General features: G+C 49.5%; 11 non-coding genes across 11 annotated transcripts; all 11 read left to right on the plus strand.

The window, feature by feature from the left end:
- The first annotated feature begins 1,287 nt into the window (after positions 1-1,287).
- Trnaa-agc (transfer RNA alanine (anticodon AGC)) lies at positions 1,288-1,361 on the plus strand. The gene has a single exon. It is a non-coding gene; the product is annotated as a tRNA-Ala (tRNA).
- A 2,846-nt stretch (positions 1,362-4,207) lies between these two features.
- On the plus strand, positions 4,208-4,281 carry Trnaa-agc (transfer RNA alanine (anticodon AGC)). The gene has a single exon. It is a non-coding gene; the product is annotated as a tRNA-Ala (tRNA).
- A 2,846-nt stretch (positions 4,282-7,127) lies between these two features.
- Trnaa-agc (transfer RNA alanine (anticodon AGC)) lies at positions 7,128-7,201 on the plus strand. Its single transcript has one exon. It is a non-coding gene; the product is annotated as a tRNA-Ala (tRNA).
- A 2,847-nt stretch (positions 7,202-10,048) lies between these two features.
- Positions 10,049-10,122, plus strand: Trnaa-agc (transfer RNA alanine (anticodon AGC)). Its single transcript has one exon. It is a non-coding gene; the product is annotated as a tRNA-Ala (tRNA).
- A 1,386-nt stretch (positions 10,123-11,508) lies between these two features.
- Positions 11,509-11,582, plus strand: Trnaa-agc (transfer RNA alanine (anticodon AGC)). The gene has a single exon. It is a non-coding gene; the product is annotated as a tRNA-Ala (tRNA).
- A 1,385-nt stretch (positions 11,583-12,967) lies between these two features.
- Trnaa-agc (transfer RNA alanine (anticodon AGC)) lies at positions 12,968-13,041 on the plus strand. Its single transcript has one exon. It is a non-coding gene; the product is annotated as a tRNA-Ala (tRNA).
- A 4,281-nt stretch (positions 13,042-17,322) lies between these two features.
- Trnaa-agc (transfer RNA alanine (anticodon AGC)) lies at positions 17,323-17,396 on the plus strand. Its single transcript has one exon. It is a non-coding gene; the product is annotated as a tRNA-Ala (tRNA).
- Positions 17,397-18,781: 1,385 nt separating this feature from the next.
- Positions 18,782-18,855, plus strand: Trnaa-agc (transfer RNA alanine (anticodon AGC)). Its single transcript has one exon. It is a non-coding gene; the product is annotated as a tRNA-Ala (tRNA).
- Positions 18,856-20,241: 1,386 nt separating this feature from the next.
- On the plus strand, positions 20,242-20,315 carry Trnaa-agc (transfer RNA alanine (anticodon AGC)). Its single transcript has one exon. It is a non-coding gene; the product is annotated as a tRNA-Ala (tRNA).
- Positions 20,316-23,171: 2,856 nt separating this feature from the next.
- Positions 23,172-23,245, plus strand: Trnaa-agc (transfer RNA alanine (anticodon AGC)). Its single transcript has one exon. It is a non-coding gene; the product is annotated as a tRNA-Ala (tRNA).
- A 2,859-nt stretch (positions 23,246-26,104) lies between these two features.
- On the plus strand, positions 26,105-26,178 carry Trnaa-agc (transfer RNA alanine (anticodon AGC)). Its single transcript has one exon. It is a non-coding gene; the product is annotated as a tRNA-Ala (tRNA).
- Positions 26,179-26,949: the final 771 nt, after the last annotated feature.

Here is a 26,949-nt window from a genome sequence, read left to right on the forward strand (position 1 = left end):
CTTTCATTGTGGCCAACTACGATTCGATACAGAATGCACGAAACCTGAAAGACACCCTAACGGATACATAGAGAGTAGCGTTTGTCTGCTGAATAATGGGAGTGCATGGGTCTGTGTCGTCTATATGGCTGTATGAAGCACCATTAGTCTTCGGGGGGCGGGCGTAGCTCAGATGGTAGAGCGCTCGCTTACTGTGCGAGAGGTACTGGGATCAATACCCAGTGCTTCCAGAGTTTTTAACACACCTACATGCGCACCTTGCCATGCAAGTGGAATAATTCACAGCCAGCAGATGTGTCTAGGAAGATACAAGCGAATGATTAGCATCCACAATTGGCAAGCGTGCTGTTATTAGTGCGCGGGAAGCACCCTCCTCCCACGCCTACACTTAATTTAGAAACAGTACAAGTGTTCCCGTAAGATTCTCAAGCCTATGTCGGAAAGATCTGCCTTGCGCCGAGTTCACGTAAATCCCACTGCACATTCCTATTCTTTGCGTGCAGTCGGCTGCTACTGGTGTTGCTAGTTGTGACTGCTGATAACAAATGCCGTAGCAATCAATTCATGGAGTGAGTTGTATGTTTTGCTATAGTCTGTCTCTGACAAGCAAGCACAGGTGACATAGTTGCGAACACAGGAAGCTTGCAGACGCTCGCTGCCTGCAGACACCGAGCAGCCACACTAGGAGGGCGGCCTAAGCCGTAGGCGAAATGTGCTCATTCGCTTTGGCGCGACGTCGAACTATAAATAATGCTCTCACTAGCGTGAGCGTCGTGGAAAGTCGGAAAAGTCGGCTGCGTGGGTGAGTGCCAAGTTTGGGGAGCGTTTCGTAGTATGCGAAGTGCAATGGAGATGCGGAAACTTGTTGTGGCCCAGTGTTTTGCAGTTGGACGACAAGATTGGTACACAGTAGTAAAGAGCGAGGCACTGAGTTGGCAGGAATAATGGAGTGCACAATGGGGCTCGAGATGTGTTTGTTACCTCAGGTGTTGTATGATTGTCGACAAGGAGTGAAAACGGAGCAATTTGTGACGGCTCTTTCTATTTAAGACGTTAAAAACAGACGGAATTTGCATTTGTAATACCAGAGCATCGAAACTACTTGGAACTTTTGTGTATATGAACGTGTCTGCGCCTTTGTACTCTGCTCCCTTCACCGCTACAAACCAACCAACCTGAAAGACACCCTCACTGATACATAGAGAGTAGTGTTTGTCTGCGGAATAATGGGAGTGCAAGGGTCTGTGACGTTGATATGACTGTATGTAGCACTACGAGTCATCGGGGGGTGGGCGTAGCTCAGATGGTAGAGCGCTCGCTTAGCGTGCGAGAGGTACTGGGATCGATACCCAGCGCCTCCAGAATTTTTAACACACCTACATGCGCACCTTGCCATGCAAGTGGAATAATTCCCAACCGCAGAGGTGTGTAGGCAGATACAAGCGAACGATTAGCATCCACAATTGCGCCGATTTCACGTAAATCCCACTGCACGTTCCCATTCTTTGCGTGCAGTCGGCTGCTACTGGTGTTGCTGGTTGTGACTGCTGATAACAGATGCCGTAGCAATCAATTCATGGAGTGAGTTGTATGTTTTGCGATAGTCTGTCTCTGACAAGGAAGCACAGGTGATATAGGTGCGAACACAGGAAGCTTGCAGCCCCTCGCTGCCTGCAGACACAGAGCAGCCACACTAGAAGAGCGGCCTAAGCCGTAGGCGAAATGTGCTCATTCGCTTTGGCGCGACGTCGAACTATAAATAAGGCTGTCACTAGCGTGAGCGTCGTGTAAAGTCGGAAAAGTCATCTGCATGGGTGATTGCCAAGTTTGGGGAGCGTTTCGTAGTGCGATCAGTGCAATGGGGTCGCGGAAACTTGTTGTGTCCCAGTGTTTTGCAGTTGGAGGACTAGAGTTTTACACAGTAGCAAAGAGCGAGGCACTGAGTTGGCATGAACAATGGAGAGCACAATGGCGCTCGAGATGTGCTTGTTACCTCAGGTGCTGTGTGATTGTCGACAAGGAGTGAAATGGACCAATTTGTGACCGCCCTTTCAATTTAAGACGTTCAAAACAGACGGTATTTGCATTCGTAATACCAGAGCATCGAAACTACTTGGAACTCTTGTGTATATAAACGTGTCCGCGCCTTTGTATTCTGGTACCTTCGCCGCTACAAACCAACCAACCATCGTGTCTGTGCACATCAGAGTCGCAAAGAATGGAGAATAGCCAGGCTTGGTCGTGTGTGTAGCTGTAGCTCAGTTGGCAGATCGTTCGCTTAGCGTGTGAACGGTCTCGGGTTCACGCCCCGGCTCTTCCATGTTTTGTGGTCAGTGCATGGTAAGTGTTGGTCGCGGCGAACATAAACGCACGCCAGAAGTTGCAAAACCAGCGTCACACACTGATATGATGTATACTGTCATAAGGAGAGCAAGATGTAAGTGTGTGGACCGGCTGTTATCGTGGTGTCATCGAGTGCAGATCTGTCTTAGGTATCACGGCTTAACGTCATTGAAGTCTAGAGGTGGACAAAACGTTCGTCTTACTCAGATCGGTGTCTGAACTCTATTTTCGACGTTATGCGTGCCACTTTCATTGTGGCCATCTACGATTCGATACAGAATGCACGAAACCTGAAAGACCCCCTCACTGATACATAGAGAGTAGTGTTTGTCTGCGGAATAATGGGAGTGCAAGGGTCTGTGACGTTGATATGACTGTATGTAGCACTACTAGTTATCGGGGGGGTGGGCGTAGCTCAGATGATAGAGCGCTCGCTTAGCGTGCGAGAGGTACTGGGATCGATACCCAGCGCCTCCAGAATTTTTAACACACCTACATGCGCACCTTGAAATGCAAGTGGAATAATTCCCAACCGGCAGAGGTGTGTAGGCAGATACAAGCGAACGATTAGCATCCACAATTGCGCCGATTTCACGTAAATCCCACTGCACGTTCCCATTCTTTGCGTGCAGTCGGCTGCTACTGGTGTTGCTGGTTGTGACTGCTGATAACAGATGCCGTAGCAATCAATTCATGGAGTGAGTTGTATGTTTTGCGATAGTTTGTCTCTGACAAGGAAGCACAGGTGATATAGGTGCGAACACAGGAAGCTTGCAGCCCCTCGCTGCTTGCAGACACAGTGCAGCCACACTAGAAGAGCTGCCTAAGCCGTAGGCGAAATGTGCTCATTCGCTTTGGCGCGACGTCGAACTATAAATAAGGCTGTCACTAGCGTGAGCGTCGTGTAAAGTCGGAAAAGTCATCTGCATGGGTGATTGCCATGTTTGGGGAGCGTTTCGTAGTGCTATCAGTGCAATGGGGTCGCGGAAACTTGTTGTGTCCCAGTGTTTTGCAGTTGGACGACAAGAGTTTGACACAGTAGCAAAGAGCGAGGCACTGAGTTGGCATGAACAATGGAGAGCACAATGGGGCTCGAGATGTGCTTGTTACCTCAGGAGCTGTGTGATTGTGGACAAGGAGTGAAATGGACCAATTTGTGACCGCCCTTTCAATTTAAGACGTTCAAAACAGACGGAATTTGCATTCGTAATACCAGAGCATCGAAACTACTTGGAACTCTTGTGTATATGAACGTGTCCGCGCCTTTGTATTCTGGTACCTTCGCCGCTACAAACCAACCAACCATCGTGTCCGTGCACATCAGAGTCGCAAAGAATGGAGAATAGCCAGGCTTGCTCGTGTGTGTAGCTGTAGCTCAGTTGGCAGATCGTTCGCTTAGCGTGTGAACGGTCTCGTGTTCAAGCCCCGGCTACTCCAAGTTTTTTGGTCTGTGCATGGTAAGTGTTGGTCGCGGCGAACATAAACGCACGCAAGAAGTTGCAAAACCAGCGTCACAGACTGATATGATGTATACTGTCATAAGGAGAGCAAGGTGTAAGTGTGGGGACCGGCTGTTAGCGTGGTGTCATCGAGTGCAGATCTGTCTTAGGTATCACGGCTTAACGTCATTGAAGTCTAGAGGTGGACAACACGTTCGTCTTACTCAGAGCGGTGTCTGAACTCTATTTTCGACGTTATGCGTGCCACTTTCATTGTGGCCAACTACGATTCGATACAGAATGCACGAAACCTGAAAGACACCCTCACTGATACATAGAGAGTAGTGTTTGTCTGCGGAATAATGGGAGTGCAAGGGTCTGTGACGTTGATATGACTGTATGTAGCACTACAAGTTAACGGGAGGGGTGGGCGTAGCTCAGATGGTAGAGCGCTCGCTTAGCGTGCGAGAGGTACTGGGATCGATACCCAGCGCCCCCACAATTTTTAACACACCTACATGCGCACCTTGCCATGCAAGTGGAATAATTCCCAACCGCAGAGGTGTGTAGGCAGATACAAGCGAACGATTAGCATCCACAATTGCGCCGATTTCACGTAAATCCCACTGCACGTTCCCATTCTTTGCGTGCAGTCGGCTGCTACTGGTGTTGCTGGTTGTGACTGCTGATAACAGATGCCATAGCAATCAATTCATGGAGTGAGTTGTATGTTTTGCGATAGTCTGTCTCTGACAAGGAAGCACAGGTGATATAGGTGCGAACACAGGAAGCTTGCAGCCCCTCGCTGCCTGCAGACACAGAGCAGCCACACTAGAAGAGCGGCCTAAGCCGTAGGCGAAATGTGCTCATTCGTTTTGGCGCGACGTCGAACTATAAATAAGGCTGTCACTAGGGTTTGCGTCGTGTAAAGTCGGAAAAGTCATCTGCATGCGTGATTGCCAGGTTTGGGGAGCGTTTCGTAGTACGATCAGTGCAAAGGGGTCGCGGAAACTTGTTGTGTCCCAGTGTTTTGCAGTTGGACGACAAGAGTTTTACACAGTAGCAAAGAGCGAGGCACTGAGTTGGCATGAACAATGGAGAGCACAATGGGGCTCGAGATGTGCTTGTTACCTCAGGTGCTGTGTGATTGTGGACAAGGAGTGAAATGGACAAATTTGTGACCGCCATTCAAATTTAAGACGGTCCAAACAGACGGAATTTGCATTCGTAATACCAGAGCATCGAAACTACTTGGAACTCTTGTGTATATGAACGTGTCCGCGCCTTTGTATTCTGGTACCTTCGCCGCTACAAACCAACCAACCATCGTGTCCGTGCACATCAGAGTCGGAAAGAATGGAGAACAGCCAGGCTTGGTCGTGTGTGTAGCTGTACCTCAGTTGGCAGATCGTTCGCTTATCGTGTGAACGGTCTCGGGTTCAAGCCCCGGCTCCTCCATGTTTTGTGGTCAGTGCATGGTAAGTGTTGGTCGCGGCGAACATAAACGCACGCAAGAAGTTGCAAAACCAGCGTCACAGACTGATATGATGTATACTGTCATAAGGAGAGCAAGGTGTAAGTGTGGGGACCGGCTGTTATCGTGGTGTCATCGAGTGCAGATCTGTCTTAGGTATCACGGCTTAACGTCATTGAAGTCTAGAGGTGGACAAAACGTTCGTCTTACTCAGAGCGGTGTCTGAACTCTATTTTCGACGTTATGCGTGCCACTTTCATTGTGGCCAACTACGATTCGATACAGAATGCACGAAACCTGAAAGACACCCTCACTGATACATAGAGAGTAGTGTTTGTCTGCGGAATAATGGGAGTGCAAGTGTCTGTGACGTTGATATGACTGTATGTAGCACTACTAGTTATCGGGAGGGTGGGCGGAGCTCAGATTGTAGAGCGCTCGCTTAGCGTGCGAGAGGTACTGGGATCGATACCCAGCCCCTCCAGAATTTTTAACACACCTACATGCGCACCTTGCCATGCAAGTGGAATTATTCCCAACCAGCTGAGGTGTGTAGGCAGATACAAGCGAACGATTAGCATCCACAATTGCGCCGATTTCACGTAAATCCCACTGCACGTTCCCATTCTTTGCGTGCAGTCGGCTGCTACTGGTGTTGCTGGTTGTGATTGCTGATAACAGATGCCGTAGCAATCAATTCATGGAGTGAGTTGTATGTTTTGCGATAGTCTGTCTCTGACAAGGAAGCACAGGTGATATAGGTGCGAACACAGGAAGCTTGCAGCCCCTCGCTGCCTGCAGACACAGAGCAGCCACTCTAGAAGAGCGGCCTAAGCCGTAGGCGAAATGTGCTCATTCGCTTTGGCGCGACGTCGAACTATAAATAAGGCTGTCACTAGCGTGAGCGTCGTGTAAAGTCGGAAAAGTCATCTGCATGGGTGATTGCCAAGTTTGGGGAGCGTTTCGTAGTAAGATCAGTGCAAAGGGGACGCCGAAACTTGCTGTTTCCCAGTGTTTTGCAGTTGGACGACAAGAGTTTGACACAGTAGCAAAGAGCGAGGCACTGAGTTGGCATGAACAATGGAGAGCACAATGGGGCTCGAGATGTGCTTGTTACCTCAGGAGCTGTGTGATTGTGGACAAGGAGTGAAATGGACCAATTTGTGACCGCCCTTTCAATTTAAGACGTTCAAAACAGACGGAATTTGCATTCGTAATACCAGAGCATCGAAACTACTTGGAACTCTTGTGTATATGAACGTGTCCGCGCCTTTGTATTCTGGTACCTTCGCCGCTACAAACCAACCAACCATCGTGTCCGTGCACATCAGAGTCGCAAAGAATGGAGAATAGCCAGGCTTGCTCTTGTGTGTAGCTGTAGCTCAGTTGGCAGAACGTTCGCTTAGCGTGTCAACGGTCTCGGGTTCAAGCCCCGGCTACTCCATGTTTTTTGGTCAGTGCATGGTAAGTGTTGGTCGCGGCGAACATAAACGCACGGAAGAAGTTGCAAAACCAGCGTCACAGACTGATATGATGTATACTGTCATAAGGAGAGCAAGGTGTAAGTGTGGGGACCGGCTGTTAGCGTGGTGTCATCGAGTGCAGATCTGTCTTAGGTATCACGGCTTAACGTCATTGAAGTCTAGAGGTGGACAACACGTTCGTCTTACTCAGAGCGGTGTCTGAACTCTATTTTCGACGTTATGCGTGCCACTTTCATTGTGGCCAACTACGATTCGATACAGAATGCACGAAACCTGAAAGACACCCTCACTGATACATAGAGAGTAGTGTTTGTCTGCGGAATAATGGGAGTGCAAGGGTCTGTGACGTTGATATGACTGTATGTAGCACTACTAGTTATCGGGAGGGGTGGGCGTAGCTCAGATGGTAGAGCGCTCGCTTAGCGTGCGAGAGGTACTGGGATCGATACCCAGCGCCTCCAGAATTTTTAACACACCTACATGCGCACCTTGCCATGCAAGTGGAATAATTCCCAACCGGCAGAGGTGTGTAGGCAGATACAAGCGAACGATTAGCATCCACAATTGCGCCGATTTCACGTAAATCCCACTGCACGTTCCCATTCTTTGCGTGCAGTCGGCTGCTACTGGTGTTGCTGGTTGTGACTGCTGATAACAGATGCCGTAGCAATCAATTCATGGAGTGAGTTGTATGTTTTGCGATAGTCTGTCTCTGACAAGGAAGCACAGGTGATATAGGTGCGAACACAGGAAGCTTGCAGCCCCACGCTGCCTGCAGACACAGAGCAGCCACACTAGAAGAGCGGCCTAAGCCGTAGGCGAAATGTGCTCATTCGTTTTGGCGCGACGTCGAACTATAAATAAGGCTGTCACTAGCGTGAGCGTCGTGTAAAGTCGGAAAAGTCATCTGCATGGGTGATTGCCAGGTTTGGGGAGCATTTCGTAGTACGATCAGTGCAAAGGGGTCGCGGAAACTTGTTGTGTCCCAGTGTTTTGCAGTTGGACGACAAGAGTTTTACACAGTAGCAAAGAGCGAGGCACTGAGTTGGCATGAACAATGGAGAGCACAATGGGGCTCGAGATGTGCTTGTTACCTCAGGTGCTGTGTGATTGTGGACAAGGAGTGAAATGGACAAATTTGTGACCGCCATTCAAATTTAAGACGGTCCAAACAGACGGAATTTGCATTCGTAATACCAGAGCATCGAAACTACTTGGAACTCTTGTGTATATGAACGTGTCCGCGCCTTTGTATTCTGGTACCTTCGCCGCTACAAACCAACCAACCATCGTGTCCGTGCACATCAGAGTCGCAAAGAATGGAGAATAGCCAGGCTTGGTCGTGTGTGTAGCTGTACCTCAGTTGGCAGATCGTTCGCTTATCGTGTGAACGGTCTCGGGTTCAAGCCCCGGCTCCTCCATGTTTTGTGGTCAGTGCATGGTAAGTGTTGGTCGCGGCGAACACAAACGCACGCAAGAAGTTGCAAAACCAGCGTCACAGACTGATATGATGTATACTGTCATAATGAGAGCAAGGTGTAAGTTTGGGGACCGGCTGTTATCGTGGTGTCATCGAGTGCAGATCTGTCTTAGGTATCACGGCTTAACGTCATTGAAGTCTAGAGGTGGACAACACGTTCGTCTTACTCACAGCGGTGTCTGAACTCTATTTTCGACGTTATGCGTGCCACTTTCATTGTGGCCAACTACGATTCGATACAGAATGCACGAAACCTGAAAGACACCCTCACTGATACATAGAGAGTAGTGTTTGTCTGCGGAATAATGGGAGTGCAAGGGTCTGTGACGTTGATATGACTGTATGTAGCACTACTAGTTATCGGGGTGGTGGGCGTAGCTCAGATGGTAGAGCGCTCGCTTAGCGTGCGAGAGGTACTGGGATCGGTTCCCAGCGCCTCCAGAATTTTTAACACACCTACATGCGCACCTTGCCATGCAAGTGGAATAATTCCCAACCGGCAGAGGTGTGTAGGCAGATACAAGCGAACGATTAGCATCCACAATTGCGCCGATTTCACGTAAATCCCACTGCACGTTCCCATTCTTTGGGTGCAGTCGGCTGCTACTGGTGTTGCTGGTTGTGACTGCTGATAACAGATGCCGTAGCAATCAATTCATGGAGTGAGTTGTATGTTTTGCGATAGTCTGTCTCTGACAAGGAAGCACAGGTGATATAGGTGCGAACACAGGAAGCTTGCAGCCCCTCGCTGCCTGCAGACACAGAGCAGCCACACTAGAAGAGCGGCCTAAGCCGTAGGCGAAATGTGCTCATTCGCTTTGGCGCGACGTCGAACTATAAATAAGGCTGTCACTAGCGTGAGCGTCGTGTAAAGTCGGAAAAGTCATCAGCATGGGTGGTTGCCAAGTTTGGGGAGCGTTTCGTAGTGCGATCAGTGCAATGGGGACGCGGAAACTTGTTGTGTCCCAGTGTTTTGCAGTTGGACGACAAGAGTTTTACACAGTAGCAAAGAGCGAGGCACTGAGTTGGCATGAACAATGGAGAGCACAATGGGGCTCGAGATGTGATTGTTACCTCAGGTGCTGTGTGATTGTGGACAAGGAGTGAAATGGACCAATTTGTGACCGCCCTTTAAATTTAAGACGTTCAAAACAGACGGAATTAGCATTCGTAATACCAGAGCATCGAAACTACTTGGAACTCTTGTGTATATGAACGTGTCCGCGCCTTTGTATTCTGGTACCTTCGCCGCTACAAACCAACCAACCATCGTGTCCGTGCACATCAGAGTCGCAAAGAATGGAGAATAGCCAGGCTTGGTCGTGTGTGTAGCTGTAGCTCAGGTGGCAGATCGTTCGCTTAGCGTGTGAACGGTCTCGGGTTCAAGCCCCGGCTCCTCCATGTTTTGTGGTCAGTGCATGGTAAGTGTTGGTCGCGGCGAACATAAACGCACGCAAGAAGTTGCAAAACCAGCGTCACAGACTGATATGATGTATACTGTCATAAGGAGAGCAAGATGTAAGTGTGGGGACCGGCTGTTATCGTGGTGTCATCGAGTGCAGATCTGTCTTAGGTATCACGGCTTAACGTCATTGAAGTCTAGAGGTGGACAAAACGTTCGTCTTACTCAGAGCGGTGTCTGAACTCTATTTTCGACGTTATGCGTGCCACTTTCATTGTGACCAACTACGATTCGATACAGAATGCACGAAACCTGAAAGACACCCTCACTGATACATAGAGAGTAGTGTTTGTCTGCGGAATAATGGGAGTGCAAGGGTCTGTGACGTTGATATGACTGTATGTAGCACTACTAGTTACCGGGAGGGGTGGGCGTAGCTCAGATGGTAGAGCGCTCGCTTAGCGTGCGAGAGGTACTGGGATCGATACCCAGCGCCTCCAGAATTTTTAACACACCTACATGCGCACCTTGCCATGCAAGTGGAATAATTCCCAACCGGCAGAGGTGTGTAGGCAGATACAAGCGAACGATTAGCATCCACAATTGCGCCGATTTCACGTAAATCCCACTGCACGTTCCCATTCTTTGCGTGCAGTCGGCTGCTACTGGTGTTGCTGGTTGTGACTGCTGATAACAGATGCCGTAGCAATCAATTCATGGAGTGAGTTGTATGTTTTGCGATAGTCTGTCTCTGACAAGGAAGCACAGGTGATATAGGTGCGAACACAGGAAGCTTGCAGCCCCTCGCTGCCTGCAGACACAGAGCAGCCACACTAGAAGAGCGGCCTAAGCCGTAGGCGAAATGTGCTCATTCGTTTTGGCGCGACGTCGAACTATAAATAAGGCTGTCACTAGCGTGAGCGTCGTGTAAAGTCGGAAAAGTCATCTGCATGGGTGATTGCCAGGTTTGGGGAGCGTTTCGTAGTACGATCAGTGCAAAGGGGTCGCGGAAACTTGTTGTGTCCCAGTGTTTTGCAGTTGGACGACAAGAGTTTTACACAGTAGCAAAGAGCGAGGCACTGAGTTGGCATGAACAATGGAGAGCACAATGGGGCTCGAGATGTGCTTGTTACCTCAGGTGCTGTGTGATTGTGGACAAGGAGTGAAATGGACAAATTTGTGACCGCCATTCAAATTTAAGACGGTCCAAACAGACGGAATTTGCATTCGTAATACCAGAGCATCGAAACTACTTGGAACTCTTGTGTATATGAACGTGTCCGCGCCTTTGTATTCTGGTACCTTCGCCGCTACAAACCAACCAACCATCGTGTCCGTGTACATCAGAGTCGCAAAGAATGGAGAATAGCCAGGCTTGGTCGTGTGTGTAGCTGTACCTCAGTTGGCAGATCGTTCGCTTAGCGTGTGAACGGTCTCGGGTTCAAGCTCCGGCTCCTCCATGTTTTGTGGTCAGTGCATGGTAAGTGTTGGTCGCGGCGAACATAAACGCACGCAAGAAGTTGCAAAACCAGCGTCACAGACTGATATGATGTATACTGTCATAAGGAGAGCAAGGTGTAAGTGTGGGGACCGGCTGTTATCGTGGTGTCATCGAGTGCAGATCTGTCTTAGGTATCACGGCTTAACGTCATTGAAGTCTAGAGGTGGACAACACGTTCGTCTTACTCAGAGCGGTGTCTGAACTCTATTTCCGACGTCATGCGTGCCACTTTCATTGTGGCCAACTACGATTCGATACAGAATGCACGAAACCTGAAAGACACCCTCACTGATACATAGAGAGTAGTGTTTGTCTGCGGAATAAAGGGAGTGCAAGGGTCTGTGACGTTGATATGACTGTATGTAACACTACTAGTTATCGGGGGGGTGGGCGTAGCTCAGATGGTAGAGCGCTCGCTTAGCGTGCGAGAGGTACTGGGATCGATACCCAGCGCCTCCACAATTTTTAACACACCTACATGCGCACCTTGCCATGCAAGTGGAATAATTCCCAACCGGCAGAGGTGTGTAGGCAGATACAAGCGAACGATTAGCATCCACAATTGCGCCGATTTCACGTAAATCCCACTGCACGTTCCCATTCTTTGCGTGCAGTCGGCTGCTACTGGTGTTGCTGGTTGTGACTGCTGATAACAGATGCCGTAGCAATCAATTCATGGAGTGAGTTGTATGTTTTGCGATAGTCTGTCTCTGACAAGGAAGCACAGGTGATATAGGTGCGAACACAGGAAGCTTGCAGCCCCTCGCTGCCTGCAGACACAGAGCAGCCACACTAGAAGAGCGGCCTAAGCCGTAGGCGAAATGTGCTCATTCGCTTTGGCGCGACGTCGAACTATAAATAAGGCTGTCACTAGCGTGAGCGTCGTGTAAAGTCGGAAAAGTCATCTGCATGGGTGTTTGCTAAGTTTGGGGAGCGTTTCGTAGTACGATCAGTGCAAAGGGGACGCGGAAACTTGTTGTGTCCCAGTGTTTTGCAGTTGACGACAAGAGTTTGACACAGTAGCAAAGAGCGAGGCACTGAGTTGGCATGAACAATGGAGAGTACAATGGGGCTCGAGATGTGCTTGTTACCTCAGGTGCTGTGTGATTGTGGACAAGGAGTGAAATGGACAAATTTGTGACCGCCATTTCAATTTAAGACGGTCAAAACAGACGGAATTTGCATTCGTAATACCAGAGCATCGAAACTACTTGGAACTCTTGTGTATATGAACGTGTCCGCGCCTTTGTATTGTGGTACCTTCGCCGCTACAAACCAACCGACCATCGTGTCCGTGCACATCAGAGTCGCAAAGAATGGAGAATAGCCAGGCTTGGTCGTGTGTGTAGCTGTAGCTCAGTTGGCAGATCGTTCGCTTAGCGTGTGAACGGTCTCGGGTTCAAGCCCCGGCTCCTCCATGTTTTGTGGTCAGTGCATGGTAAGTGTTGGTCGCGGCGAACATAAACTCACGCAAGAAGTTGCAAAACCAGCGTCACAGACTGATATGATGTATACTGTCATAAGGAGAGCAAGGTGTAAGTGTGGGGACCGGCTGTTATCGTGGTGTCATCGAGTGCAGATCTGTCTTAGGTATCACGGCTTAACGTCATTGAAGTCTAGAGGTGGACAACACGTTCGTCTTACTCAGAGCGGTGTTTGAACTCTATTTTCGACGTTATGCGTGCCACTTTCATTGTAGCCAACTACGATTCGATACAGAATGCACGAAACCTGAAAGACACCCTCACTGATACATAGAGAGTAGTGTTTGTCTGCGGAATAATGGGAGTGCAAGGGTCTGTGGCGTTGATATGACTGTATGTAGCACTACTAGTTATCCGGGGGGTGGGCGTAGCTCAGATGGTAGAGCGCTCGCTTAGCGTGCGAGAGGTACTGGGATCGATACCCAGCGCCTCCAGAATTTTTAACACACCTACATGCGCACCTTGCCATGCAAGTGGAATAATTCCCAACCGGCAGAGGTGTGTAGGCAGATACAAGCGAACGATTAGCATCCACAATTGCGCCGATTTCACGTAAATCCCACTGCACGTTCCCATTCTTTGGGTGCAGTCGGCTGCTACTGGTGTTGCTGGTTGTGACTGCTGATAACAGATGCCGTAGCAATCAATTCATGGAGTGAGTTGTATGTTTTGCGATAGTCTGTCTCTGACAAGGAAGCACAGGTGATATAGGTGCGAACACAGGAAGCTTGCAGCCCCTCGCTGCCTGCAGACACAGAGCAGCCACACTAGAAGAGCGGCCTAAGCCGTAGGCGAAATGTGCTCATTCGCTTTGGCGCGACGTCGAACTATAAATAAGGTTGTCACTAGCGTGAGCGTCGTGTAAAGTCGGAAAAGTCATCTGCATGGGTGATTGCCAGGTTTGGGGAGCGTTTCGTAGTACGATCAGTGCAAAGGGGTCGCGGAAACTTGTTGTGTCCCAGTGTTTTGCAGTTGGACGACAAGAGTTTGACACAGTAGCAAAGAGCGAGGCACTGAGTTGGCATGAACAATGGAGAGCACAATGGGGCTCGAGATGTGCTTGTTACCTCAGGTGCTGTGTGATTGTGGACAAGGAGTGAAATGGACAAATTTGTGACCGCCATTCCAATTTAAGACGGTCCAAACAGACGGAATTTGCATTCGTAATACCAGAGCATCGAAACTACTTGGAACTCTTGTGTATATGAACGTGTCCGCGCCTTTGTATTCTGGTACCTTCGCCGCTACAAACCAACCAACCATCGTGTCCGTGCACATCAGAGTCGCAAAGAATGGAGAATAGCCAGGCTTGGTCGTGTGTGTAGCTGTAGCTCAGTTGGCAGATCGTTCGCTTAGCGTGTGAACGGTCTCGGGTTCAAGCCCCGGCTCCTCCATGTTTTGTGGTCAGTGCATTGTAAGTGTTGGTTGCGGCGAACATAAACGCACGCAAGAAGTTGCAAAACCAGCGTCACAGACTGATATGATGTATACTGTCATAAGGAGAGCAAGGTGTAAGTGTGGGGACCGGCTGTTATCGTGGTGTCATCGAGTGCAGATCTGTCTTAGGTATCACGGCTTAACGTCATTGAAGTCTAGAGGTGGACAACACGTTCGTCTTACTCAGAGCGGTGTCTGAACTCTATTTTCGACGTTATGCGTGCCACTTTCATTGTGGCCAACTACGATTCGATACAGAATGCACGAAACTTGAAAGACACCCTCACTGATACATAGAGAGTAGTGTTTGTCTGCGGAATAATGGGAGTGCAAGGGTCTGTGACGTTGATATGACTGTATGTAGCACTACTAGTTATCGGGGGGGTGGGCGTAGCTCAGCCTGCGAGAGGTACTGGGATCGATACCCAGCGCCTCCAGAATTTTTAACACACCTACATGCGCACCTTGCCATGCAAGTGGAATAATTCCCAACCGGCAGAGGTGTGTAGGCAGATACAAGCGAACGATTAGCATCCACAATTGCGCCGATTTCACGTAAATCGCACTGCACATTCCCATTCTTTGCGTGCAGTCGGCTGCTACTGGTGTTGCTGGTTGTGACTGCTGATAACAGATGCCGTAGCAATCAATTCATGGAGTGAGTTGTATGTTTTGCGATAGTCTGTCTCTGACAAGGAAGCACAGGTGATATAGGTGCAAACACAGGAAGCTTGCAGCCCCTCGCTGCCTGCAGACACAGAGCAGCCACACTAGAAGAGCGGCCTAAGCCGTGGGCGAAATGTGCTCATTCGCTTTGGCGCGACGTCGAACTATAAATAAGGCTGTCACTAGCGTGAGCGTTGCGTGAGCGTCGTGTAAAGTCGGAAAAGTCATCTGCATGGGTGATTGCCAAGTTTGGGGAGCGTTTCGTAGTACGATCAGTGCAAAGGCGACGCGGAAACTTGTTGTGTCCCAGTGTTTTGCAGTTGGACGACAAGAGTTTGACACAGTAGCAAAGAGCGAGGCACTGAGTTGGCATGAACAATGGAGAGCACAATGGGGCTCGAGATGTGCTTGTTACCTCAGGTGCTGTGTGATTGTGGACAAGGAGTGAAATGGACCAATTTGTGACCGCCCTTTCAATTTAAGACGTTCAAAACTGACGGAATTTGCATTCGTAATACCAGAGCATCGAAACTACTTGGAACTCTTGTGTATATGAACGTGTCCGCGCCTTTGTATTCTGGTACCTTCGCCGCTACAAACCAACCAACCGTCGTGTACGTGCACATCAGAGTCGCAAAGAATGGAGAATAGCCAGGCTTGGTCGTGTGTGTAGCTGTAGCTCAGTTGGCAGATCGTTCGCTTAGCGTGTGAACGGTCTCGGGTTCAAGCCCCGGCTCCTCCATGTTTTGTGGTCAGTGCATGGTAAGTGTTGGTCGCGGCGAACATAAACGCACGCAAGAAGTTGCAAAACCAGCGTCACAGACTGATATGATGTATACTGTCATAAGGAGAGCAAGGTGTAAGTGTGGGGACCGGCTGTTATCGTGGTGTCATCGAGTGCAGATCTGTCTTAGGTATCACGGCTTAACGTCATTGAAGTCTAGAGGTGGACAACACGTTCGTCTTACTCAGAGCGGTGTCTGAACTCTATTTTCGACGTTATGCGTGCCCCTTTCATTGTGGCCAACTACGATTCGATACAGAATGCACGAAACCTGAAAGACACCCTCACTGATACATAGAGAGTAGTGTTTGTCTGCGGAATAATGGGAGTGCAAGGGTCTGTGACGTTGATATGACTGTATGTAGCACTACTAGTTATCGGGGGGGGTGGGCGTAGCTCAGATGGTAGAGCGCTCGCTTAGCGTGCGATACCCAGCGCCTCCAGAATTTTTAACACACCTACATGCGCACCTTGCCATGCAAGTGGAATAATTCCCAACCGGCAGAGGTGTGTAGGCAGATACAAGCGAACGATTAGCATCCACAATTGCGCCGATTTCACGTAAATCCCACTGCACGTTCCCATTCTTTGCGTGCAGTCGGCTGCTACTGGTGTTGCTGGTTGTGACTGCTGATAACAGATGCCGTAGCAATCAATTCATGGAGTGAGTTGTATGTTTTGCGATAGTCTGTCTCTGACAAGGAAGCACAGGTGATATAGGTGCGAACACAGGAAGCTTGCAGCCCCTCGCTGCCTGCAGACACAGAGCAGCCACACTAGAATAGCGGCCTAAGCCGTAGGCGAACTGTGCTCATTCGCTTTGGCGCGACGTCGAACTATAAATAAGGCTGTCACTAGCGTGAGCGTCGTGTAAAGTCGGAAAAGTCATCTGCATGGGTGATTGCCAAGTTTGGGGAGCGTTTCGTAGTACGACGAGTGCAAAGGCGACGCGGAAACTTGTTGTGTCCCAGTGTTTTGCAGTTGACGACAAGAGTTTGACACAGTAGCAAAGAGCGAGGCACTGAGTTGGCATGAACAATGGAGAGCACAATGGGGCTCGAGATGTGCTTGTTACCTCAGGTGCTGTGTGATTGTGGACAAGTAGTGAAATGGACCAATTTGTGACCGCCCTTTCAATTTAAGACGTTCAAAACAGACGGAATTTGCATTCGTAATACCAGAGCATCGAAACTACTTGGAACTCTTGTGTATATGAACGTGTCCGCGCCTTTGTATTCTGGTACCTTCGCCGCTACAAACCAACCAACCATCGTGTCCGTGCACATCAGAGTCGCAAAGAATGGAGAATAGCCAGGCTTGGTCGTGCGTGTAGCTGTAGCTCAGTTGGCAGATCGTTCGCTTAGCGTGTGAACGTTCTCGGGTTCAAGCCCCGGCTCCTCCATGTTTTGTGGTCAGTGCATGGTAAGTGTTGGTCGCGGCGAACATAAACGCACGCAAGAAGTTGCAAAACCAGCGTCACAGACTGATATGATGTATACTGTCATAAGGAGAGCAAGGTGTAAGTGTGGGGACCGGCTGTTATCGTGGTGTCATCGAGTGCAGATCTGTCTTAGGTATCACGGCTTAACGTCATTGAAGTCTAGAGGTGGACAACACGTTCGTCTTACTCAGGGCGGTGTCTGAACTCTATTTTCGACGTTATGCGTGCCACTTTCATTGTGGCCAACTACGATTCGATACAGAATGCACGAAACCTGAAAGACACCCTCACTGATACATAGAGAGTAGTGTTTGTCTGCGGAATAATGGGAGTGCAAGGGTCTGTGACGTTGATATGACTGTATGTAGCACTACTAGCTATCGGGGGGGTGGGCGTAGCTCAGATGGTAGAGCGCTCGCTTAGCGTGCGAGAGGTACTGGGATCGATACCCAGCGCCTCCAGAATTTTTAACACACCTACATGCGCACCTTGCCATGCAAGTGGAATAATTCCCAACCGGCAGAGGTGTGTAGGCAGATACAAGCGAACGATTAGCATCCACAATTGCGCCGATTTCACGTAAATCCCACTGCACGTTCCCATTCTTTGCGTGCAGTCGGCTGCTACTGGTGTTGCTGGTTGTGACTGCTGATAACAGATGCCGTAGCAATCAATTCATGGAGTGAGTTGTATGTTTTGCGATAGTCTGTCTCTGACAAGGAAGCACAGGTGATATAGGTGCGAACACAGGAAGCTTGCAGCCCCTCGCTGCCTGCAGACACAGAGCAGCCACACTAGAAGAGCGGCCTAAGCCGTAGGCGAAATGTGCTCATTCGCTTTGGCGCGACGTCGAACTATAAATAAGGCTGTCACTAGCGTGAGCGTCGTGTAAAGTCGGAAAAGTCATCTGCATGGGTGACTGCCAAGTTTGGGGAGCGTTTCGTAGTACGATCAGTGCAAAGGCGACGCGGAAACTTGTTGTGTCCCAGTGTTTTGCAGTTGACGACAAGAGTTTGACACAGTAGCAAAGAGCGAGGCACTGAGTTGGCATGAACAATGGAGAGCACAATGGGGCTCGAGATGTGCTTGTTACCTCAGGTGCTGTGTGATTGTGGACAAGGAGTGAAATGGACCAATTTGTGACCGCCCTTTCAATTTAAGACGTTCAAAACAGACGGAATTTGCATTCGTAATACCAGAGCATCGAAACTACTTGGAACTCTTGTGTATATGAACGTGTCCGCGCCTTTGTATTCTGGTACCTTCGCCGCTACAAACCAACCAACCATCGTGTCCGTGCACATCAGAGTCGCAAAGAATGGAGAATAGCCAGGCTTGGTCGTGCGTGTAGCTGTAGCTCAGTTGGCAGATCGTTCGCTTAGCGTGTGAACGTTCTCGGGTTCAAGCCCCGGCTCCTCCATGTTTTGTGGTCAGTGCATGGTAAGTGTTGGTCGCGGCGAACATAAACGCACGCAAGAAGTTGCAAAACCAGCGTCACAGACTGATATGATGTATACTGTCATAAGGAGAGCAAGGTGTAAGTGTGGGGACCGGCTGTTATCGTGGTGTCATCGAGTGCAGATCTGTCTTAGGTATCACGGCTTAACGTCATTGAAGTCTAGAGGTGGACAACACGTTCGTCTTACTCAGGGCGGTGTCTGAACTCTATTTTCGACGTTATGCGTGCCACTTTCATTGTGGCCAACTACGATTCGATACAGAATGCACGAAACCTGAAAGACACCCTCACTGATACATAGAGAGTAGTGTTTGTCTGCGGAATAATGGGAGTGCAAGGGTCTGTGACGTTGATATGACTGTATGTAGCACTACTAGCTATCGGGGGGGTGGGCGTAGCTCAGATGGTAGAGCGCTCGCTTAGCGTGCGAGAGGTACTGGGATCGATACCCAGCGCCTCCAGAATTTTTAACACACCTACATGCGCACCTTGCCATGCAAGTGGAATAATTCCCAACCGGCAGAGGTGTGTAGGCAGATACAAGCGAACGATTAGCATCCACAATTGCGCCGATTTCACGTAAATCCCACTGCACGTTCCCATTCTTTGCGTGCAGTCGGCTGCTACTGGTGTTGCTGGTTGTGACTGCTGATAACAGATGCCGTAGCAATCAATTCATGGAGTGAGTTGTATGTTTTGCGATAGTCTGTCTCTGACAAGGAAGCACAGGTGATATAGGTGCGAACACAGGAAGCTTGCAGCCCCTCGCTGCCTGCAGACACAGAGCAGCCACACTAGAAGAGCGGCCTAAGCCGTAGGCGAAATGTGCTCATTCGCTTTGGCGCGACGTCGAACTATAAATAAGGCTGTCACTAGCGTGAGCGTCGTGTAAAGTCGGAAAAGTCATCTGCATGGGTGACTGCCAAGTTTGGGGAGCGTTTCGTAGTACGATCAGTGCAAAGGCGACGCGGAAACTTGTTGTGTCCCAGTGTTTTGCAGTTGACGACAAGAGTTTGACACAGTAGCAAAGAGCGAGGCACTGAGTTGGCATGAACAATGGAGAGCACAATGGGGCTCGAGATGTGCTTGTTACCTCAGGTGCTGTGTGATTGTGGACAAGGAGTGAAATGGACCAATTTGTGACCGCCCTTTCAATTTAAGACGTTCAAAACAGACGGAATTTGCATTCGTAATACCAGAGCATCGAAACTACTTGGAACTCTTGTGTATATGAACGTGTCCGCGCCTTTGTATTCTGGTACCTTCGCCGCTACAAACCAACCAACCATCGTGTACGTGCACATCAGAGTCGCAAAGAATGGAGAATAGCCAGGCTTGGTCGTGTGTGTAGCTGTAGCTCAGTTGGCAGATCGTTCGCTTAGCGTGTGAACGGTCTCGGGTTCAAGCCCCGGCTCCTCCATGTTTTGTGGTCAGTGCATGGTAAGTGTTGGTCGCGGCGAACATAAACGCACGCAAGAAGTTGCAAAACCAGCGTCACAGACTGATATGATGTATACTGTCATAAGGAGAGCAAGGTGTAAGTGTGGGGACCGGCTGTTATCGTGGTGTCATCGAGTGCAGATCTGTCTTAGGTATCACGGCTTAACGTCATTGAAGTCTAGAAGTGGACAACACGTTCGTCTTACTCAGGGCGTTGTCTGAACTCTATTTTCGACGTTATGCGTGCCACTTTCATTGTGGCCAACTACGATTCGATACAGAATGCACGAAACCTGAAAGACACCCTCACTGATACATAGAGAGTAGTGTTTGTCTGCGGAATAATGGGAGTGCAAGGGTCTGTGACGTTGATATGACTGTATGTAGCACTACTAGTTATCGGGGGGGGTGGGCGTAGCTCAGATGGTAGAGCGCTCGCTTAGCGTGCGAGAGGTACTGGGATCGATACCCAGCGCCTCCAGAATTTTTAACACACCTACATGCGCACCTTGCCATGCAAGTGGAATAATTCCCAACCGGCAGAGGTGTGTAGGCAGATACAAGCGAACGATTAGCATCCACAATTGCGCCGATTTCACGTAAATCCCACTGCACGTTCCCATTCTTTGCGTGGAGTCGGCTGCTACTGGTGTTGCTGGTTGTGACTGCTGATAACAGATGCCGTAGCAATCAATTCATGGAGTGAGTTGTATGTTTTGCGATAGTCTGTCTCTGACAAGGAAGCACAGGTGATATAGGTGCGAACACAGGAAGCTTGCAGCCCCTCGCTGCCTGCAGACACAGAGCAGCCACACTAGAACAGCGGCCTAAGCCGTAGGCGAAATGTGCTCATTCGCTTTGGCGCGACGTCGAACTATAAATAAGGCTGTCACTAGCGTGAGCGTCGTGTAAAGTCGGAAAAGTCATCTGCATGGGTGACTGCCAAGTTTGGGGAGCGTTTCGTAGTACGATCAGTGCAAAGGCGACGCGGAAACTTGTTGTGTCCCAGTGTTTTGCAGTTGACGACAAGAGTTTGACACAGTAGCAAAGAGCGAGGCACTGAGTTGGCATGAACAATGGAGAGCACAATGGGGCTCGAGATGTGCTTGTTACCTCAGGTGCTGTGTGATTGTGGACAAGGAGTGAAATGGACCAATCTGTGACCGCCCTTTCAATTTAAGACGTTCAAAACAGACGGAATTTGCATTCGTAATACCAGAGCATCGAAACTACTTGGAACTCTTGTGTATATGAACGTGTCCGCGCCTTTGTATTCTGGTACCTTCGCCGCTACAAACCAACCAACCATCGTGTCCGTGCACATCAGAGTCGCAAAGAATGGAGAATAGCCAGGCTTGGTCGTGTGTGTAGCTGTAGCTCAGTTGGCAGATCGTTCGCTTAGCGTGTGAACGGTCTCGGGTTCAAGCCCCGGCTCCTCCATGTTTTGTGGTCAGTGCATGGTAAGTGTTGGTCGCGGCGAACATAAACGCACGCAAGAAGTTGCAAAACCAGCGTCACAGACTGATATGATGTATACTGTCATAAGGAGAGCAAGGTGTAAGTGTGGGGACCGGCTGTTATCGTGGTGTCATCGAGTGCAGATCTGTCTTAGGTATCACGGCTTAACGTCATTGAAGTCTAGAGGTGGACAACACGTTCGTCTTACTCAGGGCGGTGTCTGAACTCTATTTTCGACGTTATGCGTGCCACTTTCATTGTGGCCAACTACGATTCGATACAGAATGCACGAAACCTGAAAGACACCCTCACTGATACATAGAGAGTAGTGTTTGTCTGCGGAATAATGGGAGTGCAAGGGTCTGTGACGTTGATATGACTGTATGTAGCACTACTAGCTATCGGGGGGGTGGGCGTAGTTCAGATGGTAGAGTGCTCGCTTAGCGTGTGAGAGGTACTGGGATCGATACCCAGCGCCTCCAGAATTTTTAACACACCTACATGCGCACCTTGCCATGCAGGTGGAATAATTCCCAACCGGCAGGGGTGTGTAGGCAGATACAAGCGAACGATTAGCATCCACAATTGCGCCGATTTCACGTAAATCCCACTGCACGTTCCCATTCTTTGCGTGCAGTCGGCTGCTACTGGTGTTGCTGGTTGTGACTGCTGATAACAGATGCCGTAGCAATCAATTCATGGAGTGAGTTGTATGTTTTGCGATAGTCTGTCTCTGACAAGGAAGCACAGGTGATATAGGTGCGAACACAGGAAGCTTGCAGCCCCTCGCTGCCTGCAGACACAGAGCAGCCACACTAGAAGAGCGGCCTAAGCCGTAGGCGAAATGTGCTCATTCGCTTTGGCGCGACGTCGAACTATAAATAAGGCTGTCACTAGCGTGAGCGTTGCGTGAGCGTCGTGTAAAGTCGGAAAAGTGATCTGCATGGGTGATTGCCAAGTTTGGGGAGCGTTTCCTAGTACGATCAGTGCAAAGGCGACGCGGAAACTTGTTGTGTCCCAGTGTTTTGCAGTTGGACGACAAGAGTTTGACACAGCAGCAAAGAGCGAGGCACTGAGTTGGCATGAACAATGGAGAGCACAATGGGGCTCGAGATGTGCTTGTTACCTCAGGTGCTGTGTGATTGTGGACAAGGAGTGAAATGGACCAATTTGTGACCGCCCTTTCAATTTAAGACGTTCAAAACAGACGGAATTTGCATTCGTAATACCAGAGCATCGAAACTACTTGGAAATCTTGTGTATATGAACGTGTCCGCGCCTTTGTATTCTGGTACCTTCGCCGCTACAAACCAACCAACCATCGTGTACGTGCACATCAGAGTCGCAAAGAATGGAGAATAGCCAGGCTTGGTCGTGTGTGTAGCTGTAGCTCAGTTGGCAGATCGTTCGCTTAGCGTGTGAACGGTCTCGGGTTCAAGCCCCGGCTCCTCCATGTTTTGTGGTCAGTGCATGGTAAGTGTTGGTCGCGGCGAACATAAACGCACGCAAGAAGTTGCAAAACCAGCGTCACAGACTGATATGATGTATACTGTCATAAGGAGAGCAAGGTGTAAGTGTGGGGACCGGCTGTTATCGTGGTGTCATCGAGTGCAGATCTGTCTTAGGTATCACGGCTTAACGTCATTGAAGTCTAGAAGTGGACAACACGTTCGTCTTACTCAGGGCGTTGTCTGAACTCTATTTTCGACGTTATGCGTGCCACTTTCATTGTGGCCAACTACGATTCGATACAGAATGCACGAAACCTGAAAGACACCCTCACTGATACATAGAGAGTAGTGTTTGTCTGCGGAATAATGGGAGTGCAAGGGTCTGTGACGTTGATATGACTGTATGTAGCACTACTAGTTATCGGGGGGGTGGGCGTAGCTCAGATGGTAGAGCGCTCGCTTAGCGTGCGAGAGGTACTGGGATCGATACCCAGCGCCTCCAGAATTTTTAACACACCTACATGCGCACCTTGCCATGCAAGTGGAATAATTCCCAACCGGCAGAGGTGTGTAGACAGATACAAGCGAACGATTAGCATCCACAATTGCGCCGATTTCACGTAAATCCCACTGCACGTTCCCATTCTTTGCGTGCAGTCGGCTGCTACTGGTGTTGCTGGTTGTGACTGCTGATAACAGATGCCGTAGCAATCAATTCATGGAGTGAGTTGTATGTTTTGCGATAGTCTGTCTCTGACAAGGAAGCACAGGTGATATAGGTGCGAACACAGGAAGCTTGCAGCCCCTCGCTGCCTGCAGACACAGAGCAGCCACACTAGAATAGCGGCCTAAGCCGTAGGCGAAATGTGCTCATTCGCTTTGGCGCGACGTCGAACTATAAATAAGGCTGTCACTAGCGTGAGCGTTGCGTGAGCGTCGTGTAAAGTCGGAAAAGTCACCTGCATGGGTGATTGCCAAGTTTGGGGAGCGTTTCGTAGTACGATCAGTGCAAAGGCGACGCGGAAACTTGTTGTGTCCCAGTGTTTTGCAGTTGACGACAGGAGTTTGACACAGTAGCAAAGAGCGAGGCACTGAGTTGGCATGAACAATGGAGAGCACAATGGGGCTCGAGATGTGCTTGTTACCTCAGGTGCTGTGTGATTGTGGACAAGGAGTGAAATGGACCAATTTGTGACCGCCCTTTCAATTTAAGACGTTCAAAACAGACGGAATTTGCATTCGTAATACCAGAGCATCGAAACTACTTGGAACTCTTGTGTATATGAACGTGTCCGCGCCTTTGTATTCTGGTACCTTCGCCACTACAAACCAACCAACCATCGTGTCCGTGCACATAAGAGTCGCAAAGAATGGAGAATAGCCAGGCTTGGTCGTGTGTGTAGCTGTAGCTCAGTTGGCAGATCGTTCGCTTAGCGTGTGAACGGTCTCGGGTTCAAGCCCCGGCTCCTCCATGTTTTGTGGTCAGTGCATGGTAAGTGTTGGTTGCGGCGAACATAAACGCACGCAAGAAGTTGCAAAACCAGCGTCACACACTGATATGATGTATACTGTCATAAGGAGAGCAAGGTGTAAGTGTGGGGACCGGCTGTTATCGTGGTGTCATCGAGTGCAGATCTGTCTTAGGTATCACGGCTTAACGTCATTGAAGTCTAGAGGTGGACAACACGTTCGTCTTACTCAGGGCGGTGTCTGAACTCTATTTTCGACGTTATGCGTGCCACTTTCATTGTGGCCAACTACGATTCGTTACAGAATGCACGAAACCTGAAAGACACCCTCACTGATACATAGAGAGTAGTGTTTGTCTGCGGAATAATGGGAGTGCAAGGGTCTGTGACGTTGATATGACTGTATGTAGCACTACTAGTTATCGGGGGGGGGGTGGGCGTAGCTCAGATAGTAGAGCGCTCGCTTAGCGTGCGAGAGGTACTGGGATCGATACCCAGCGCCTCCAGAATTTTTAACACACCTACATGCGCACCTTGCAATGCAGGTGGAATAATTCCCAACCGGCAGAGGTGTGTAGGCAGATACAAGCGAACGATTAGCATCCACAATTGCGCCGATTTCACGTAAATCCCACTGCACGTTCCCATTCTTTGCGTGCAGTCGGCTGCTACTGGTGTTGCTGGTTGTGACTGCTGATAACAGATGCCGTAGCAATCAATTAATGGAGTGAGTTGTATGTTTTGCGATAGTCTGTCTCTGACAAGGAAGCACAGGTGATATAGGTGCGAACACAGGAAGCTTGCAGCCCCTCGCTGCCTGCAGACACAGAGCAGCCACACTAGAAGAGCGGCCTAAGCCGTAGGCGAAATGTGCTCATTCGCTTTGGCGCGACGTCGAACTATAAATAAGGCTGTCACTAGCGTGAGCGTCGTGTAAAGTCGGAAAAGTCATCTGCATGGGTGATTGCCAAGTTTGGGGAGCGTTTCGTAGTACGATCAGTGCAAAGGCGACGCGGAAACTTGTTGTGTCCCAGTGTTTTGCAGTTGGACGACAAGAGTTTGACACAGCAGCAAAGAGCGAGGCACTGAGTTGGCATGAACAATGGAGAGCACAATGGGGCTCGAGATGTGCTTGTTACCTCAGGTGCTGTGTGATTGTGGACAAGGAGTGAAATGGACCAATTTGTGACCGCCCTTTCAATTTAAGACGTTCAAAACAGACGGAATTTGCATTCGTAATACCAGAGCATCGAAACTACTTGGAACTCTTGTGTATATGAACGTGTCCGCGCCTTTGTATTCTGGTACCTTCGCCACTACAAACCAACCAACCATCGTGTCCGTGCACATCAGAGTCGCAAAGAATGGAGAATAGCCAGGCTTGGTCGTGTGTGTAGCTGTAGCTCAGTTGGCAGATCGTTCGCTTAGCGTGTGAACGGTCTCGGGTTCAAGCCCCGGCTCCTCCATGTTTTGTGGTCAGTGCATGGTAAGTGTTGGTCGCGGCGAACATAAACGCACGCAAGAAGTTGCAAAACCAGCGTCACAGACTGATATGATGTATACTGTCATAAGGAGAGCAAGGTGTAAGTGTGGGGACCGGCTGTTATCGTGGTGTCATCGAGTGCAGATCTGTCTTAGGTATCACGGCTTAACGTCATTGAAGTCTAGAGGTGGACAACACGTTCGTCTTACTCAGGGCGGTGTCTGAACTCTATTTTCGACGTTATGCGTGCCACTTTCATTGTGGCCAACTACGATTCGATACAGAATGCACGAAACCTGAAAGACACCCTCACTGATACATAGAGAGTAGTGTTTGTCTGCGGAATAATGGGAGTGCAAGGGTCTGTGACGTTGATATGACTGTATGTGGCACTACTAGTTATCGGGGGGGTGGGCGTAGCTCAGATGGTAGAGCGCTCGCTTAGCGTGCGAGAGGTACTGGGATCGATACCCAGCGCCTCCAGAATTTTTAACACACCTACGTGCGCACCTTGCCATGCAAGTGGAATAATTCCCAACCGGCAGAGGTGTGTAGGCAGATACGAGCGAACGATTAGCATCCACAATTGCGCCGATTTCACGTAAATCCCACTGCACGTTCCAATTCTTTGCGTGCAGTCGGCTGCTACTGGTGTTGCTGGTTGTGACTGCTGATAACAGATGCCGTAGCAATCAATTAATGGAGTGAGTTGTATGTTTTGCGATAGTCTGTCTCTGACAAGGAAGCACAGGTGATATAGGTGCGAACACAGGAAGCTTGCAGCCCTCGCTGCCTGCAGACACAGAGCAGCCACACTAGAAGAGCGGCCTAAGCCGTAGGCGAAATGTGCTCATTCGCTTTGGCGCGACGTCGAACTATAAATAAGGCTGTCACTAGCGTGAGCGTCGTGTAAAGTCGGAAAAGTCATCTGCATGGGTGATTGCCAAGATTGGGGAGCGTTTCGTAGTACGATCAGTGCAAAGGCGACGCGGAAACTTGTTGTGTCCCAGTGTTTTGCAGTTGGACGACAAGAGTTTGACACAGTAGCAAAGAGCGAGGCACTGAGTTGGCATGAACAATGGAGAGCACAATGGGGCTCGAGATGTGCTTGTTACCTCAGGTGCTGTGTGATTGTGGACAAGGAGTGAAATGGACCAATTTGTGACCGCCCTTTCAATTTAAGACGTTCAAAACAGACGGAATTTGCATTCGTAATACCAGAGCATCGAAACTACTTGGAACTCTTCTGTATAT

This window comes from Schistocerca gregaria, chromosome 3 (assembly GCF_023897955.1).
Source record: "Schistocerca gregaria isolate iqSchGreg1 chromosome 3, iqSchGreg1.2, whole genome shotgun sequence".
NCBI lineage: Eukaryota > Metazoa > Arthropoda > Insecta > Orthoptera > Acrididae > Schistocerca > Schistocerca gregaria.